Genomic DNA, 13,320 nt, shown 5'->3' on the forward strand with positions numbered 1-13,320 from the left:
GTTATGAGCTTGTCGCAGTGTGTACTTAGCAAACCGCGACCCACGTGCGAATCCACCCCGGCCACCCACCCCCGTCGAGGTGCACACCCTCCCTCGCGAAGTGCGCCCCGTTCGCCAAGTGTGAGCCCTGCCCGGGTGCGCGCACCTTGCTAGGGCGTCGGGTGTGCACCCGGCCCGGCCTACGTGCGTGCACCTGGACGGGGCGTCGTGTGCGTGCAGTGTCCCGTCTGCAACGCGGTGCCCACACACCACCTCGGGCGCAACGACCTGCGCTCACATGTGGGCCGAGTGCACCTTGGTGCATGTTCGGGGCGCCTCGGGTGCACGCTCGATCTTGCCCCGGTGCACCAAGGCGCTCGGTTTGCCCCGGGTGCGCACTTGGTGCAAGGTGGGCACCCAAAATAGGGATCAAGCACCAAAACACAAGTTTCGGGATGCAAAATGGGACCCAAGGACCACAAATGCGTTCCAAGACCCATGATGGGTCCACGAGAACAAAAATGTGTTCCGAGACTTAATAAACAAATATTGGGTTTTAGGAGAAGAAACATGCTCTGATGCCCAAAACGAGAATCGACCCCGAAAAGGCCACAGGCCAAAAGTGGGATGCGAGACAAAAAAAAATGGGACCCGAGGACCAAAATTGGGTTCCCAGGTCGAAGACAGGGCAACCGGACAAGAAACGACCTCTAAGGCTCGAAATGAGTCCCGACGACTAAAACTTGACAAGAAGCACCCATCAGGCACCCAACTCGACACCCATGGGATGCCGACCCACCCGGGCTTCCACCTAGCACACCTTGGCACCCACCCACCCTCGCACCCAACCTCGCACCCAACTTAGCACCTTTGAACCCACATTGGCACTCACCCTGACCCTGGCACCTTGGAACCCACATTGGCACTCACCTTGACCCTGGCACCCACCTTTGCACTCACCTTGGGACCCACCCTGGCTCCCACCTCGGCACCCACCCAGACACCCACCTTGGTTCCTTGGCACCCACCTTGGATCCTTGGCACCCACCCCGACACCCACCTTGGCACGCAACTTGGCTACTTGCCACCCACCTTGGCTCCTTGACGCCCACCCCGACAACCACCCCGTGACCTACCCTGGCTAGGGTTGGTGCACACCCACCCTGGTGCCCACCTTGGCACCCACCCCATGACCCACCTTGGCACGCACCTTAGTACCCACCCCGTTACCCACCCTAGGACCCACCCCGTGACCCACCTTGGCCAGGGTGGGTGCCTTGGTGCGCACAACTTGCCTGGGCTGCACACCAGGGCGGGCTCAAGATGGCACCCGCGTTCCGTTTTTTTCACTATCTTTCAAAACGGAAATTTTAAAATCTCGTTTTTTTTTTTTTTTTGCCTTTTCTGGAAATTAGTGAAGGCAGCGCATCAAAGGTGCGCAATGCTGGTGCGAACCCGGGAGCGCTCCGATGTGTGCTCCAAGGTGCGGCGTGCACGAAGTCCGAGCCCGGCTTGCCCCGGGTGCGCACCTCGCGTGCACCTTCGCCGGGGTGAGCACCTTGGCTGGGTTGCGCGCCCTGGTGCGCACCAAGGAGCGCTCTGAAGTGTGCTCCAAGGTGCGGCGTGCACGAAGTCGGAGCTCGGTTTGCCCCGGGTGTGCACCTCGGGTGCGCACCTCGCGTGCACCTTCGCTGCGGTGGGCACCTTGGCTGGGTTGCGCGCCTTGGTGGGCACCATGCAGTGCACGAAGTCGGAGCCCGGTTTGCCCCGGGCGCGCACCTCCGCCAGGGTGGGCACCTTGGTGCGCACAACTTGCCTGGGCTGCGCACCAGGAAGGGCTCAAGATGGCACCCGCGTTCCGTTTTTTTCACTATCTTTCAGAACGGAAATTTTAAAATATCGTTTTTTTTTGCCTTTTCTGGAAATTAGTGAAGGCAGCGCATCAAAGGTGCGCAACGCTGGTGCGAACCTGGGAGCGCTCCGATGTGTGCTCCAAGGTGCGGCGTGCACGAAGTCGGAGCCCGGTTTGCCCCGGGTGCGCCCTGGTGGGCACCATGGTGCGCACCAAGGAGCGCTCCGAAGTGTGCTCCAAGGTGCGGCCTGCACGAAGTCGGAGCCCGGTTTGCCCCGGGTGTGCACCGCGGGTGGGCACCTTGGTGCGCATGCCTTGCCTGGGCTGCGCACCAGGGCGGGCTCAAGATGGCACCCGCGTTCCGTTTTTTTCACTATCTTTCAAAACGGAAATTTTAAAATCTCATTTTTTTTTGCCTTTTCTGGAAATTAGTGAAGGCAGCGCATCAAAGGTGCGCACCTCGCTGCCCACCACGGTGCGCAACGCCGGTGGGCACCCGGGAGTGCTTCGAAGTGTGCTCCAAGGTGCTGCGTGCACGTTGTCGGAGCCCGGTTTGCCCCGGGTGCGCACCTCGCGTGCACCTTCGTCGGGGTGGGCACCTTGGCTGGGTTTGCCCCGGCTGCGCTCCGAAGCGGGGTTATTGGAGCGCCGCCTCTTTTTTTGTCGGAGCGTTTGGTGGGGTTTCTCGCATTGGCTCTTCCCAGGCCCGGTTGCCACCCTGGCGCGCACGAAGTCGGAAGTAGGGTTAATTGCCCGGGTGCGCACCTTTGCCAGGGTGGGCACCTTACCTGGGCTGTGCACCAGGGCGGGCTCAAGATGGCACCCGCGTTCCGTTTTTTTCACTATCTTTCAAAACGGAAATTTTAAAATCTCCTCTTTTTTTTGCCTTTTCTGGAAATTAGTGAAGGCAGCGCATCAAAGGTGCGCACCTCGCTGCCCACCTTGGTGTGCTCTGAGGTGCGCACCCGGGAGCGCTACGAAGTGTGCTCCAAGGTGCGGCGTGCACGTTGTCGGAGCCCGGTTTGCCCCGGGTGCGCACCTCGCCTGCACCTTGGCCGGGGTGGGCACCCTGGCTGGGTTTGCCCAGGGTGCGCTCCGAAGCGGGGTTACTGGAGCGCCCCCTCTTTTTTTGTCAGAGCGTTTGGTGGGGTTTCTCGCATTGGCTCTTCCCAGGCCCGGTTGTTGGGTGCGCTCCCACCCTGGCGCGCGCGAAGTTGGAAGTTGGGTTAATTGCCCGGGCGCGCACCTTCGCCAGGGTGGGCACCTTGGTGCGCACACCTTGGCTGGGCTGCGCACCAGGGCGGGCTCAAGATGGCACCAGCATTCCCTTTTTCTCACTATCTTTCAAAACGGAAATTTTAAAATCTCCTTTTTTTTGCCTTTTATGGAAATTAGTGAAGGCATCGCATCAAAGGTGCGCACCTCGCTGCCCACCTTGGTGTGCTCCGAGGTGCCCACCACGGTGCGCTCCGAGGTGCCCACCACGGTGCGCAACGCCGGTGCGAACCCGGGAGCGCCCCGATGTGTGCTCCAAGGTGCGGCGTGCACGAAGCCGGACCCCGGTTTGCCCCGGGTGCGCACCTCGCGTGCACCTTGGTGCGCACACCTTGGCTGGGTTGCGCGGCCTGGTGGGCACCATGGTGCGCACCAAGGAGCGCTCCGAAGTGTGCTCCAAGGTGCGGCGTGCACGAAGTCCTAGCCCGGTTTGCCCCGGGTGCGCACCTTCGCCGCGGTGGGCACCATGGCGTGCACGAAGTCGGAGCCCGGTTTGCCCCGGGTGCGCACCTCGCGTGCACCTTCGCCGGGGTGGGCACCTCGGCTGGGTTGCGCGCCCTGGTGCGCACCAAGGAGCGCTCCGAAGTGTGCTCCAAGGTGCGGCGTGCACGAAGTCGGAGCCCGGTTTGCCCCGGGTGCGCACCTTCGCCGCGGTGGGCACCCTGGTGCGCACCATGGCGTGCACGAAGTCGGAGCCCGGTTTGCCCCGGGTGCGCACCTCGCGTGCACCTTCGGCGGGGTTGCGCGCCCTGGTGCGCACCAAGGAGCGCTCCGAAGTGTGCTCCAAGGTGCGGCGTGCACGAAGTCGGAGCCCGGTTTGCCCCGGGTGCGCACCTCGCGTGCACCTTCGGCGGGGTTGCGCGCCCTGGTGGGCACCATGGTGCGCACCAAGGAGCGCTCCGAAGTGTGCTCCAAGGTGCGGCGTGCACGAAGTCGGAGCCCGGTTTGCCCCGGGTGCGCACCTCGCGTGCACCTTCGCCGCGGTGGGCACCATGGCGTGCACGAAGTCGGAGCCCGGTTTGCCCCGGGTGCGCACCTCGCGTGCACCTTCGCCGGGGTGGGCACCTCGGCTGGGTTGCGCGCCCTGGTGCGCACCAAGGAGCGCTCCGAAGTGTGCTCCAAGGTGCGGCGTGCACGAAGTCGGAGCCCGGTTTGCCCCGGGTGCGCACCTCGCGTGCACCTTCGCCGCGGTGGGCACCATGGCGTGCACGAAGTCGGAGCCCGGTTTGCCCCGGGTGCGCACCCCGCGTGCACCTTCGCCGGGGTGGGCACCTCGGCTGGGTTGCGCGCCCTGGTGCGCACCAAGGAGCGCTCCGAAGTGTGCTCCAAGGTGCGGCGTGCACGAAGTCGGAGCCCGGTTTGCCCCGGGTGCGCACCTCGCGTGCACCTTCGCCGCGGTGGGCACCTTGGCTGGGTTGGGCACCATTGAGCGCTCCGAAGTGTGCTCCAAGGTGCGCACCATGGCCCTCCAAGGTGCGCAGCATGGCGTGCACGAAGTCGGAGCCCGGTTTGCCCCGGGTGCGCACCTCGCGTGCACCTTCGCCAGGGTGGGCACCTCGGTGCGCACACCTTCTCAATGTTTTCTTGCCTTTTCTGGAAATTGGTGAAGGCAGCGCATCAAAGGTGCGCACCTCGGTGTGCTCCGAGGTGCGAACCCGAGAGCGCTCCGAGGTGCCCACGAAGTCGAAAGTCGGGTTAATTGCATTGTTTTCCCCGGGTGCGCTCCGAGGTGCGCAACATCGGTGCGCACCAAGGAGGGCTCCGAAGTGTGCTCCAAGGTGCGCACGATTCGGAGCTCGGTTTGCCCGGGGTGCGCACACCTTGGCTGGGTTGCGCACCCTTTGTGCGCTCCAAGGTGCGCACGAAGTCGGAGCTCGGTTTGCCCCGGGTGCGCACCTTCGCCAGGGTGCGCACCTTGATGCGCACGCCTTGGCTGGGCTGCGCACCTTGGTGGGCGCCATGGTGCGCACCTTTCGTGCGCTCCAAGGTGCGCACGAAGTCGGAGCTCGGTTTGCCCCGGGTGCGCACCTTGGTGGGCGCCATGGTGCACTCCGAGGTGCCCAAGATTGGTGCGCACCAAGGAGCGCTCCGAAGTGCGCTCCAAGGTGCGCAGGTGCGCGCGAAGTCGAAAGTTGGGTTAATTGTCCGGTTTGCCTCGGGTGCGCACCTTGCGTGCACCTTCGCCAGGGTGGGCGCCTTGGTGCGCACACCTTGGCTGGGCTGCGCACCCGGGCGCGCACACCTTGGCACCCGCGTTTCCTTCATTTTAAATTTTTTTTTTTTACAATCTCTCAAGTGGGAAATTCTATAATCTCAACTTTTTTTGCCTTTTCAGGAAACTTTTGAATGGAGCGCATCATTGGTGCGCTCCGAAGTGTGCTCCAAGGTGCGCACCTCTGGTGTGCTCCAAAGCTCTCTCCAGCTGCGTGCACCTGCCCCGGCCGCGCACCCGGCCCCGCCCAGCTTCGCTCACCTGTCCCGGGCGTCTGGTGCGGAACCTTAGAGTAAGAAACATCACCGTGCACCTTGGCCAACGTGCGCGACTCGACCGAGCGCGCACTGGCCGAGGTGCACACCGATTTCACCTGGGTGCGCGCGCAGCACCTCGGGCGCACCGGGGTGCGCGCACAACGCCCGGGTTGCACCGTGGCCTGTGTGCTCGGGGCGCCTCGGGTGCGCGCTCGGTGTCGCCCCCGCGCGCGCGGTAGTGCGGGCAGCGCACCCCGGCCCGGCCCGGCCCCGACGAGAACGCAAACGGGCAAAAGGTTTATTCAAATAGCATTGCGACGCCCGGCGAAAAACTAAAAAAGGGTGCAACACCGGGACTTCCCGGGAGGTCACCCATCCCAGTACTACTCCGGCCCAAGCGCGCTTAACTGCGGAGTTCTGATGGGATCCGGTGCACTAACGCTGGTATGATCGCACCCGTTATGAGCTTGTCGCAGTGTGTACTTAGCAAACCGCGACCCACGTGCGAATCCACCCCGGCCACCCACCCCCGTCGAGGTGCACACCCTCCCTCGCGAAGTGCGCCCCGTTCGCCAAGTGTGAGCCCTGCCCGGGTGCGCGCACCTTGCTAGGGCGTCGGGTGTGCACCCGGCCCGGCCTACGTGCGTGCACCTGGACGGGGCGTCGTGTGCGTGCAGTGTCCCGTCTGCAACGCGGTGCCCACACACCACCTCGGGCGCAACGACCTGCGCTCACATGTGGGCCGAGTGCACCTTGGTGCATGTTCGGGGCGCCTCGGGTGCACGCTCGATCTTGCCCCGGTGCACCAAGGCGCTCGGTTTGCCCCGGGTGCGCACTTGGTGCAAGGTGGGCACCCAAAATAGGGATCAAGCACCAAAACACAAGTTTCGGGATGCAAAATGGGACCCAAGGACCACAAATGCGTTCCAAGACCCATGATGGGTCCACGAGAACAAAAATGTGTTCCGAGACTTAATAAACAAATATTGGGTTTTAGGAGAAGAAACATGCTCTGATGCCCAAAACGAGAATCGACCCCGAAAAGGCCACAGGCCAAAAGTGGGATGCGAGACAAAAAAAAATGGGACCCGAGGACCAAAATTGGGTTCCCAGGTCGAAGACAGGGCAACCGGACAAGAAACGACCTCTAAGGCTCGAAATGAGTCCCGACGACTAAAACTTGACAAGAAGCACCCATCAGGCACCCAACTCGACACCCATGGGATGCCGACCCACCCGGGCTTCCACCTAGCACACCTTGGCACCCACCCACCCTCGCACCCAACCTCGCACCCAACTTAGCACCTTTGAACCCACATTGGCACTCACCCTGACCCTGGCACCTTGGAACCCACATTGGCACTCACCTTGACCCTGGCACCCACCTTTGCACTCACCTTGGGACCCACCCTGGCTCCCACCTCGGCACCCACCCAGACACCCACCTTGGTTCCTTGGCACCCACCTTGGATCCTTGGCACCCACCCCGACACCCACCTTGGCACGCAACTTGGCTACTTGCCACCCACCTTGGCTCCTTGACGCCCACCCCGACAACCACCCCGTGACCTACCCTGGCTAGGGTTGGTGCACACCCACCCTGGTGCCCACCTTGGCACCCACCCCATGACCCACCTTGGCACGCACCTTAGTACCCACCCCGTTACCCACCCTAGGACCCACCCCGTGACCCACCTTGGCCAGGGTGGGTGCCTTGGTGCGCACAACTTGCCTGGGCTGCACACCAGGGCGGGCTCAAGATGGCACCCGCGTTCCGTTTTTTTCACTATCTTTCAAAACGGAAATTTTAAAATCTCGTTTTTTTTTTTTTTTTGCCTTTTCTGGAAATTAGTGAAGGCAGCGCATCAAAGGTGCGCAATGCTGGTGCGAACCCGGGAGCGCTCCGATGTGTGCTCCAAGGTGCGGCGTGCACGAAGTCCGAGCCCGGCTTGCCCCGGGTGCGCACCTCGCGTGCACCTTCGCCGGGGTGAGCACCTTGGCTGGGTTGCGCGCCCTGGTGCGCACCAAGGAGCGCTCTGAAGTGTGCTCCAAGGTGCGGCGTGCACGAAGTCGGAGCTCGGTTTGCCCCGGGTGTGCACCTCGGGTGCGCACCTCGCGTGCACCTTCGCTGCGGTGGGCACCTTGGCTGGGTTGCGCGCCTTGGTGGGCACCATGCAGTGCACGAAGTCGGAGCCCGGTTTGCCCCGGGCGCGCACCTCCGCCAGGGTGGGCACCTTGGTGCGCACAACTTGCCTGGGCTGCGCACCAGGAAGGGCTCAAGATGGCACCCGCGTTCCGTTTTTTTCACTATCTTTCAGAACGGAAATTTTAAAATATCGTTTTTTTTTGCCTTTTCTGGAAATTAGTGAAGGCAGCGCATCAAAGGTGCGCAACGCTGGTGCGAACCTGGGAGCGCTCCGATGTGTGCTCCAAGGTGCGGCGTGCACGAAGTCGGAGCCCGGTTTGCCCCGGGTGCGCCCTGGTGGGCACCATGGTGCGCACCAAGGAGCGCTCCGAAGTGTGCTCCAAGGTGCGGCCTGCACGAAGTCGGAGCCCGGTTTGCCCCGGGCGTGCACCGCGGGTGGGCACCTTGGTGCGCATGCCTTGCCTGGGCTGCGCACCAGGGCGGGCTCAAGATGGCACCCGCGTTCCGTTTTTTTCACTATCTTTCAAAACGGAAATTTTAAAATCTCATTTTTTTTTGCCTTTTCTGGAAATTAGTGAAGGCAGCGCATCAAAGGTGCGCACCTCGCTGCCCACCACGGTGCGCAACGCCGGTGGGCACCCGGGAGTGCTTCGAAGTGTGCTCCAAGGTGCTGCGTGCACGTTGTCGGAGCCCGGTTTGCCCCGGGTGCGCACCTCGCGTGCACCTTCGTCGGGGTGGGCACCTTGGCTGGGTTTGCCCCGGCTGCGCTCCGAAGCGGGGTTATTGGAGCGCCGCCTCTTTTTTTGTCGGAGCGTTTGGTGGGGTTTCTCGCATTGGCTCTTCCCAGGCCCGGTTGCCACCCTGGCGCGCACGAAGTCGGAAGTAGGGTTAATTGCCCGGGTGCGCACCTTTGCCAGGGTGGGCACCTTACCTGGGCTGTGCACCAGGGCGGGCTCAAGATGGCACCCGCGTTCCGTTTTTTTCACTATCTTTCAAAACGGAAATTTTAAAATCTCCTCTTTTTTTTGCCTTTTCTGGAAATTAGTGAAGGCAGCGCATCAAAGGTGCGCACCTCGCTGCCCACCTTGGTGTGCTCTGAGGTGCGCACCCGGGAGCGCTACGAAGTGTGCTCCAAGGTGCGGCGTGCACGTTGTCGGAGCCCGGTTTGCCCCGGGTGCGCACCTCGCCTGCACCTTGGCCGGGGTGGGCACCCTCGCTGGGTTTGCCCAGGGTGCGCTCCGAAGCGGGGTTACTGGAGCGCCCCCTCTTTTTTTGTCAGAGCGTTTGGTGGGGTTTCTCGCATTGGCTCTTCCCAGGCCCGGTTGTTGGGTGCGCTCCCACCCTGGCGCGCGCGAAGTTGGAAGTTGGGTTAATTGCCCGGGCGCGCACCTTCGCCAGGGTGGGCACCTTGGTGCGCACACCTTGGCTGGGCTGCGCACCAGGGCGGGCTCAAGATGGCACCAGCATTCCCTTTTTCTCACTATCTTTCAAAACGGAAATTTTAAAATCTCGTTTTTTTTTGCCTTTTATGGAAATTAGTGAAGGCATCGCATCAAAGGTGCGCACCTCGCTGCCCACCTTGGTGTGCTCCGAGGTGCCCACCACGGTGCGCTCCGAGGTGCCCACCACGGTGCGCAACGCCGGTGCGAACCCGGGAGCGCCCCGATGTGTGCTCCAAGGTGCGGCGTGCACGAAGCCGGACCCCGGTTTGCCCCGGGTGCGCACCTCGCGTGCACCTTGGTGCGCACACCTTGGCTGGGTTGCGCGGCCTGGTGGGCACCATGGTGCGCACCAAGGAGCGCTCCGAAGTGTGCTCCAAGGTGCGGCGTGCACGAAGTCCTAGCCCGGTTTGCCCCGGGTGCGCACCTTCGCCGCGGTGGGCACCATGGCGTGCACGAAGTCGGAGCCCGGTTTGCCCCGGGTGCGCACCTCGCGTGCACCTTCGCCGGGGTGGGCACCTCGGCTGGGTTGCGCGCCCTGGTGCGCACCAAGGAGCGCTCCGAAGTGTGCTCCAAGGTGCGGCGTGCACGAAGTCGGAGCCCGGTTTGCCCCGGGTGCGCACCTTCGCCGCGGTGGGCACCCTGGTGCGCACCATGGCGTGCACGAAGTCGGAGCCCGGTTTGCCCCGGGTGCGCACCTCGCGTGCACCTTCGGCGGGGTTGCGCGCCCTGGTGCGCACCAAGGAGCGCTCCGAAGTGTGCTCCAAGGTGCGGCGTGCACGAAGTCGGAGCCCGGTTTGCCCCGGGTGCGCACCTCGCGTGCACCTTCGGCGGGGTTGCGCGCCCTGGTGGGCACCATGGTGCGCACCAAGGAGCGCTCCGAAGTGTGCTCCAAGGTGCGGCGTGCACGAAGTCGGAGCCCGGTTTGCCCCGGGTGCGCACCTCGCGTGCACCTTCGCCGCGGTGGGCACCATGGCGTGCACGAAGTCGGAGCCCGGTTTGCCCCGGGTGCGCACCTCGCGTGCACCTTCGCCGGGGTGGGCACCTCGGCTGGGTTGCGCGCCCTGGTGCGCACCAAGGAGCGCTCCGAAGTGTGCTCCAAGGTGCGGCGTGCACGAAGTCGGAGCCCGGTTTGCCCCGGGTGCGCACCTCGCGTGCACCTTCGCCGCGGTGGGCACCATGGCGTGCACGAAGTCGGAGCCCGGTTTGCCCCGGGTGCGCACCCCGCGTGCACCTTCGCCGGGGTGGGCACCTCGGCTGGGTTGCGCGCCCTGGTGCGCACCAAGGAGCGCTCCGAAGTGTGCTCCAAGGTGCGGCGTGCACGAAGTCGGAGCCCGGTTTGCCCCGGGTGCGCACCTCGCGTGCACCTTCGCCGCGGTGGGCACCTTGGCTGGGTTGGGCACCATTGAGCGCTCCGAAGTGTGCTCCAAGGTGCGCACCATGGCCCTCCAAGGTGCGCAGCATGGCGTGCACGAAGTCGGAGCCCGGTTTGCCCCGGGTGCGCACCTCGCGTGCACCTTCGCCAGGGTGGGCACCTCGGTGCGCACACCTTCTCAATGTTTTCTTGCCTTTTCTGGAAATTGGTGAAGGCAGCGCATCAAAGGTGCGCACCTCGGTGTGCTCCGAGGTGCGAACCCGAGAGCGCTCCGAGGTGCCCACGAAGTCGAAAGTCGGGTTAATTGCATTGTTTTCCCCGGGTGCGCTCCGAGGTGCGCAACATCGGTGCGCACCAAGGAGGGCTCCGAAGTGTGCTCCAAGGTGCGCACGATTCGGAGCTCGGTTTGCCCGGGGTGCGCACACCTTGGCTGGGTTGCGCACCCTTTGTGCGCTCCAAGGTGCGCACGAAGTCGGAGCTCGGTTTGCCCCGGGTGCGCACCTTCGCCAGGGTGCGCACCTTGATGCGCACGCCTTGGCTGGGCTGCGCACCTTGGTGGGCGCCATGGTGCGCACCTTTCGTGCGCTCCAAGGTGCGCACGAAGTCGGAGCTCGGTTTGCCCCGGGTGCGCACCTTGGTGGGCGCCATGGTGCACTCCGAGGTGCCCAAGATTGGTGCGCACCAAGGAGCGCTCCGAAGTGCGCTCCAAGGTGCGCAGGTGCGCGCGAAGTCAAAAGTTGGGTTAATTGTCCGGTTTGCCTCGGGTGCGCACCTTGCGTGCACCTTCGCCAGGGTGGGCGCCTTGGTGCGCACACCTTGGCTGGGCTGCGCACCCGGGCGCGCACACCTTGGCACCCGCGTTTCCTTCATTTTAAATTTTTTTTTTTTACAATCTCTCAAGTGGGAAATTCTATAATCTCAACTTTTTTTGCCTTTTCAGGAAACTTTTGAATGGAGCGCATCATTGGTGCGCTCCGAAGTGTGCTCCAAGGTGCGCACCTCTGGTGTGCTCCAAAGCTCTCTCCAGCTGCGTGCACCTGCCCCGGCCGCGCACCCGGCCCCGCCCAGCTTCGCTCACCTGTCCCGGGCGTCTGGTGCGGAACCTTAGAGTAAGAAACATCACCGTGCACCTTGGCCAACGTGCGCGACTCGACCGAGCGCGCACTGGCCGAGGTGCACACCGATTTCACCTGGGTGCGCGCGCAGCACCTCGGGCGCACCGGGGTGCGCGCACAACGCCCGGGTTGCACCGTGGCCTGTGTGCTCGGGGCGCCTCGGGTGCGCGCTCGGTGTCGCCCCCGCGCGCGCGGTAGTGCGGGCAGCGCACCCCGGCCCGGCCCGGCCCCGACGAGAACGCAAACGGGCAAAAGGTTTATTCAAATAGCATTGCGACGCCCGGCGAAAAACTAAGAAAGGGTGCAACACCGGGACTTCCCGGGAGGTCACCCATCCCAGTACTACTCCGGCCCAAGCGCGCTTAACTGCGGAGTTCTGATGGGATCCGGTGCACTAACGCTGGTATGATCGCACCCGTTATGAGCTTGTCGCAGTGTGTACTTAGCAAACCGCGACCCACGTGCGAATCCACCCCGGCCACCCACCCCCGTCGAGGTGCACACCCTCCCTCGCGAAGTGCGCCCCGTTCGCCAAGTGTGAGCCCTGCCCGGGTGCGCGCACCTTGCTAGGGCGTCGGGTGTGCACCCGGCCCGGCCTACGTGCGTGCACCTGGACGGGGCGTCGTGTGCGTGCAGTGTCCCGTCTGCAACGCGGTGCCCACACACCACCTCGGGCGCAACGACCTGCGCTCACATGTGGGCCGAGTGCACCTTGGTGCATGTTCGGGGCGCCTCGGGTGCACGCTCGATCTTGCCCCGGTGCACCAAGGCGCTCGGTTTGCCCCGGGTGCGCACTTGGTGCAAGGTGGGCACCCAAAATAGGGATCAAGCACCAAAACACAAGTTTCGGGATGCAAAATGGGACCCAAGGACCACAAATGCGTTCCAAGACCCATGATGGGTCCACGAGAACAAAAATGTGTTCCGAGACTTAATAAACAAATATTGGGTTTTAGGAGAAGAAACATGCTCTGATGCCCAAAACGAGAATCGACCCCGAAAAGGCCACAGGCCAAAAGTGGGATGCGAGACAAAAAAAAATGGGACCCGAGGACCAAAATTGGGTTCCCAGGTCGAAGACAGGGCAACCGGACAAGAAACGACCTCTAAGGCTCGAAATGAGTCCCGACGACTAAAACTTGACAAGAAGCACCCATCAGGCACCCAACTCGACACCCATGGGATGCCGACCCACCCGGGCTTCCACCTAGCACACCTTGGCACCCACCCACCCTCGCACCCAACCTCGCACCCAACTTAGCACCTTTGAACCCACATTGGCACTCACCCTGACCCTGGCACCTTGGAACCCACATTGGCACTCACCTTGACCCTGGCACCCACCTTTGCACTCACCTTGGGACCCACCCTGGCTCCCACCTCGGCACCCACCCAGACACCCACCTTGGTTCCTTGGCACCCACCTTGGATCCTTGGCACCCACCCCGACACCCACCTTGGCACGCAACTTGGCTACTTGCCACCCACCTTGGCTCCTTGACGCCCACCCCGACAACCACCCCGTGACCTACCCTGGCTAGGGTTGGTGCACACCCACCCTGGTGCCCACCTTGGCACCCACCCCATGACCCACCTTGGCACGCACCTTAGTACCCACCCCGTTACCCACCCTAGGACCCACCCCGTGACCCACCTTGGCCAGGGTGGGT

General features: G+C 63.4%; 2 non-coding genes across 2 annotated transcripts; both read right to left on the reverse strand.

Moving 5' to 3' along the window:
* Positions 1–5,914: 5,914 nt before the first annotated feature.
* LOC131864265 (5S ribosomal RNA) lies at positions 5,915–6,033 on the reverse strand. The gene has a single exon (XR_009363104.1). It is a non-coding gene; the product is annotated as a 5S ribosomal RNA (ribosomal RNA).
* Positions 6,034–11,948: 5,915 nt separating this feature from the next.
* On the reverse strand, positions 11,949–12,067 carry LOC131864266 (5S ribosomal RNA). The gene has a single exon (XR_009363105.1). It is a non-coding gene; the product is annotated as a 5S ribosomal RNA (ribosomal RNA).
* Between the last annotated feature and the right edge of the window lie 1,253 nt (positions 12,068–13,320).

The sequence above is a fragment of the Cryptomeria japonica genome, unplaced genomic scaffold (assembly GCF_030272615.1).
Source record: "Cryptomeria japonica unplaced genomic scaffold, Sugi_1.0 HiC_scaffold_80, whole genome shotgun sequence".
NCBI lineage: Eukaryota > Viridiplantae > Streptophyta > Pinopsida > Cupressales > Cupressaceae > Cryptomeria > Cryptomeria japonica.